Genomic DNA, 6,278 nt, shown 5'->3' with positions numbered 1-6,278 from the left:
CTTAAATATAGCCAATGAACTAGCGTCAACTACCTTCTGTGGCGGAGAATTCCAGAGATTCACCACTCTCTGTGTGAAAAATGTTTTTCTCATCTCGGTCCTAACAGATTTACCCCTTATCCTTAAACGTTGAACCCTTGTTCTGGACTTCCCCAACATCGGGAACAATCTTCCTGCATCTAGCTTGTCCAACCCCTTAAGAATTGTGTAAGTTTCTATTAGATCACCCCTATATCTTCTACATCCTAGCGAGTACAAGCCGAGTCTATCCAGTCTTTCTTCATATGAAAGCCCTGACATCCCAGGAATCAGCCTGGTGAACCTTCTCTGTACATACTCTATGGCAAGAATGTATTTCCTCAGATTTGGAGACCAAAACTGTACGCAATACTCAAGGTGTGGTCTCACCAAGACCCTGTACTACTGCACTAGAACCTCCCTGCTCCTATACTCAAATACTTTTGTTATGAATGCTAACATACCATTCGCTTTCTTCACTGCCTGCTGCACCTGTGTGATAGGTCCATCATTTGTTTGGCACTCTTGACAGCATGGTCAACTGTGGATGTGGGTAATCGGGGCTGCTGGTGACATGACGAAAACCCCAGCATGTAGCAATGTCTCTGAAGTACCGGCTCGTAAATAGACTGCCATTATCAGACAGTAGTTGGTACGGAGACCCGTGAATAGAGAAATGGCGTACCATCTTCTGGACTACCCCTGCAGTCATGGGACCACTGAGTAGATGGAACCATCCGGAATAAAAGTCGACTAGAACCAGGTAATGTTTGGCAAGCCACTCAAAAGTGGGAGTTGCCAATGTGGACCAGTGGACGGTTGGGAACCGGGTTTGAGAGAATTGACAGCTTTTGTTGGTGTGGTGCCAAACAGTTGCACACTGCACCGGACTTTACTTTCTCAAGAATATAATCAGCCATGCCAGGCCAGAAAAAAAACATGATTTTCACTCGCACGACAGTTGCTTCTGTGCCTGGGTGTCCCGCATGGACGGCATCAAAGTAGTTGCTGTGTAATGTCCCTGTCCCACTTAGGAAACCTGAACGGAAACCTCTGGAGACTTTGCTTCCCACCCAAGGTTTCCGTGCGGTTCCCGGAGGTTGTTGTCAGTCTCCCTACCTGCTTCCACTACCTGCAACCTCCAGCAACTACCTGCAACCTCCGCGAACCGCACGGAAACATTGGGTGGGGCGCAAAGTCTCCAGAGGTTTCCGGTCAGGTTTCCTAAGTGGGACAGGGGCATAAGGAGGCAGGAATTACAGCGGTGTGGCCCTCTACGATCATGTCATCGTGTAGTAGTCGTTCATCACGGACGGTTAAAAAGGACCGGATTTGGAGTGGCAATCTTTATTGCTCGTCTGGTCACCCGTGCTTAATGACGGAGGAGAGCGAACGTAATGTATCACCGGCAGCTGCCTCGGCTGCCACGTTCTTCAAACAGGAGGAAGGAACGTAGAAGACCGTCGTTATGACGACGCTGTCTTTCTCCATGGGTTTCTCGCAGGTCTTCTGTGGATTCGCGACAGAGTGTCAGTCAAGTTCATGTCCTTGCCGCGTTTCTAAATTAGAAAAAAAATCATATTTCTGCAACTGTAGCAGCATATGTTAGAAAACATAGAAACCATAGAAAACAAGTGCAGGAGTAGACAATTCGGCCCATCGAGACTGCACCGCCACTCAACGTGATCATGACTGATCATCCAACTCAGTATCCTTCTCTCCATACCTCCTGCTCCCCTTAGCCACATGGGTCACGTCTAACTCACTCTTAAAAATAGCAAAAAACTGGCCTCAACTACTGTAAAATGACTTTTCCTACAGAGTCTTTTACTGATGGTTTATTATAATCACTAACACGCACTATGCAATAGCTGTCCGTGGTCATCACTGGAGCTAGAGAGCGAGCTGGAAGTGGGGACACTACAATTATACGAGAGACAATGGGAAGTGGTTAGTAGTGGTGAGGTTACTATGTTAAAGGGACATGCACTGATCTACATCCCTCCTCTTGGAAACACAAGCATGGCAATACACAGAGCGATCACGGCTCATACGCTAGGATTACAAACCGCGCCGGGAACAGTTAATCGTGTCATAACACGGCTAAGCGAGCACCCCGTAACGGACAGGCGGCTTGACCAACCGCCCAGAGCGTTCCGCAAGGCCGTTGCTCTGCGGATACTCAGGGCTGCTCGTGATGTGGCGAAAGTTCCAACGGGCAGCGAAGGCACGGAACTCGGCGCTGGAGAACTGGCTGCCGTTGCCGATTGGAGGGTCACCAGGGATCCGAAGGTCGAAAAGTGGCGGCGAAGCTTCCCGATGACGGCGGCAGAGGTGATGGAAGGTAGCTGATCCACTTCAAACCAACTGGAGTATGAGTCCACCAGGACCAGGAAGTGCTTGCCACGCCATTCGAACAGGTCCGTGGCAACCGACATCCACGGTAGCTCGGGGGGCGGCTGCTGCAGCAGAGGCTGGCGCTGCTGATGAGGCAGGAGACTGTTGCAGGCAGCGCAAGCGGAAACCCTGTCCCGGATGTTCTGAGCCATACCTGGCCAGTAGAATTGGCTTTGGGCCTGGGACAAAGTGGCCTCCACCCCGGGGTGGCCGTTGTGAGCAGATTGAAAATAGTGATCCCGCAGAGCGGCCGGCACCACGACCTTGTGACCCTTCACCACCACGCCGTCGTGTAGCACCAGTTCATCCCGAACCAGGAAGTAGGGTACGGCACCAGCCGGCAGGGAAGAACGTCGGTCAGGCCATCCACGGCGGATAACGTCCGCAAGTTGTTGCAGGGCAGGATCATCAGCAGTGTGTTTGACCAGGGACTGCATCTGCTGGGAAGGAACAATGTTAACGTTCAGTTCCATCAGGTCAGACGATTCGTATGGGTGGCGGGCAACGGAAGGGAGCGGCGCACGGGACAATGTGTCGGCCACAAACATATCTTTGCCCTTGCGGTACACAATCTGGAACGTGAAACGCTGGAGCTGCAGCATCATCCGCTGCAACCGGGAAGAGGCAACATGGATAGGCTTGTTCAAAATAATAGTGGACAGTCTCAATGGTGAAGGTGTTGCCCAGAATGTAGTCATTGAACTTGGAGCAGGCGAACACCACGGCAAGTAGCTCCTTCTCGATCTGAGCATAACGTTGCTCGGCAGGGGTCATGGTGCGAGAAGCGTAGGAGACAGGTAGCTGCAGGCCGTCATAAAGCTGCAGACATGGGGCACCGAGACCGAACTTAGAGGCATCACAAGTGAGGGCAATTGGTCTGTGCAGATCGAAGAACTTGAGAGTCGGTGTGTGTGCGAGCTTGGACTTCAGAGCCACGAACACCGACTGGTGATGCGGGAGCCAGACCCATGCGGAGTCCTTCTTGATTAGCTCCCTCAGGGGAGCACTCAGTTCGCTGAGGTCGGGTATGAACTTCCCCAGGTAATTGACCATGCCCAGGAAGCGCTGCAGGCCGGGAACGTCAGTAGGAGGGTGCATCTCGGTGACTGCTGATGTTTTCTGGGGGTCAGGCTTTAAACACCCCGCCGTGAAAACGTGACCAACGTAAGTGACTTCCGGGACCAGGAACCGACACTTCTTCGGGTTGACCTTGAGATTGATCTCACGAGCCCTGTCCAGGACTTTGCGGAGGTGCAGGTCGTGCTCAGCGACGTCCCTCCCGTACACCAGGATGTCATCCACGATGATAGCGCACGGTAAACCAGCAAACAGCTGTTCCATGGTGCGCTGGAAAACCTCACTAGCCGAGTTGATCCCAAACGGCATGCGGAGGAAACGGAACCTGCCGAAGGGTGTGCTGAAGGTGGTGAGAAATGAGGAGCGTTCATCTAGAGGGATCTGCCAGAAGGAGCTCTTGGCGTCTAGGACAGAGAAGATAGTGGCAGGACCGACCTGTGCAGCGACGTCCTCCACCGTCCGCATGGGGTAGTGCGGGCGCTTGATGGCAAGGTTCAGGTCCTTTGGGTTAATGCAGATCCGGATCTTGCTCTTATCCTTTTTAGCAGCGACGACCATGGTGGAGACCCACCTGGTGGGAGCGCTCACCTCCTTGAGGATGCCCATGGTCACCATATCACGCAGAGTAGATTCCACGCGGCCCTTCATTGCAAAAGAGACGCGGTGGGCCGGTCGAATCACCGGGTCGACACTCGGGTCGACAACTATTTTATAGTCACCGGGCAATTTGCCCAAAATGTCATAAAAACGGTCGGGGTACTCGCCCAGGGGGTCCATGGGGGCCTGCACCAGGTGAATGCGGTGGAAATAAACCAAACCAAGGTCCTGGCACGCACGGGCGCCCAACAGGGTAACCTTGTCAGAATCCAGCAGGTGGAAGGTGAGGGGCCGAGAGGTCTCAAGGACTGTGCAGATAAGCGTGGCCTTCCCCACTGGAACCAGAACAAACACCTCCCCCATTGGCATGAAGGCGGGTGTCGCCGGGAGTAACTCTCTCACCAGATCTTATCCGCTTGAAGAGGCTGACAGACATAACATTGGCAAAGGCACCAGTATCGACCTTGGCAGAGAATGAATGGCCATTCACAGTAACATGCACAGAGGGATCTGTTATCGTAGCAGGTGCAACCAAATGCGAAAACACCGTTGAATAACCATGGGAGGAGCTCGTATCAGAGTCTGGGAGTTCATCCGACTGGTACTGGGAACCAAGCGCGCTATCAGGGTCTGCAAGGTTGTTTAAATTCCTCCTTGGAGCAGGGACTGGCTTCCCACGGGACCGACAAGCCGCCGAAAAGTGGTTCAGTTTGCCACAGGAATTACAAGTCTTACCCTGCGCGGGGCAAACGTTGAATTGGTGGGAAGCAAAATGACAATTGGGGCAACGGCGTGGGGTGACCTTAACGGGCATAGCAGCGGCGTTCCGTCGTGGCGGACCAGCTGCACCGGTAAAGTTAATGTCCTGGGACACCGGTCGAGACACGGTGCCAACAGCAGAGGCCATACGAGTGGCATGCATGGCATCCCTTAATGTCAAATCTGGTTTCATGAGGAGCTCGTCACGCAGCTTAGCGTTCAGGAGATCGTTGACCAGGACATCCCTGAACAATTCGTCCGTGGAGATCGTTTCAAGGCTACAGCGCCGAGCCATGTGACGCAAAGAGGCAATACAAGCGTTAATATGCTCCCCGGGAATCTGACGCCTCTGGAAAAATTTAAAGCGCTCAATGATGTTATTGGTAGGATATCACAGAGGGCAGTGAATTTAGCCATGAGACATACCGGGTCCCGACGGTCTTCACCGGGGGCGAAGTCGAATGAAGCATAGTGATCCATGGCCTCCGGGCCAGCGAGGATGAGCAGCAGGAGTGGCATCAGGATGAGCGATGGCTATGTAATGTTCAAAGTCGCGCTGGAACACAGTCCAGCGGTGGACAATGCCCGTGTCAAAGACCAAAGTTGGACGACAGGAGTTGGACATAAGGGGGGGGGGAGACGGGAACAACTGGCAGATTCACCACTCTCTGTGTGAAAAATGATTTTCTTATCTCGGTCCTAAAATACTTCCCCCTTATCCTTAAATGTTGACCCCCTTGTTCTGGACTTCCCCAACATCGGGAATAATCTCCCTGCATCTAGCCTGTACAACCCCTTAAGAATTTTGTAAGTTTCTATAAGACCCCCCCTCAATCTTCTAAATTCTAGCGAGCTCAAGCCGAATGCGTCCTGTAGAGGTGTTTATCGGTTTGCTCAGAATGCTGATTAGGGGTTGATGGTCAGTTGCAATCGCGACCGTTTTTCCGAAGATAGAAATGCATTAAACCTATTGCAAGCAAAAAAGACCGCTAACAGCTCCTTTTCAATCTGAGCGTAGCATTGTTCCGTGTCGGCCATGGTGCAAGAAGCCTGTTGGCGTCCCCATTAAAATGGAGGCAAGCTGCTCCTATGCCGTACTGCGAGGCGTCACAAGTCAGTGTGACAGGCAACTTAACATCAAAGTAGGTGAAGGTGGGGGCACGACATTTGTTGTTTATGTGTCGAACGCCCTCTACTGCTGCTCATGCCAGGACGAAACAATACCTTTGTGAGTTAGCTGGTGTAGCGGGGCCGAGTGTTCACTAAAATCTGGAATGAATTTGCCCAAGTAATTTACCATGCCAAGGAATCTCTGTCAAGAAGAACGACTGCATCTCTGTGGGCGTGTCGGATTGTTTGTCCGGCCAGCCTGTTTTGATGATGGAGGAGAGGGTTTGAATACGGGGAGAAGGCAGGCACGGGTTATGGAT

The sequence above is a fragment of the Leucoraja erinacea genome, unplaced genomic scaffold, assembly GCF_028641065.1.
Source record: "Leucoraja erinacea ecotype New England unplaced genomic scaffold, Leri_hhj_1 Leri_1228S, whole genome shotgun sequence".
In the NCBI taxonomy this organism is placed as follows: domain Eukaryota; kingdom Metazoa; phylum Chordata; class Chondrichthyes; order Rajiformes; family Rajidae; genus Leucoraja; species Leucoraja erinaceus.
Note: the sequence above shows the minus strand (reverse complement) of the source record.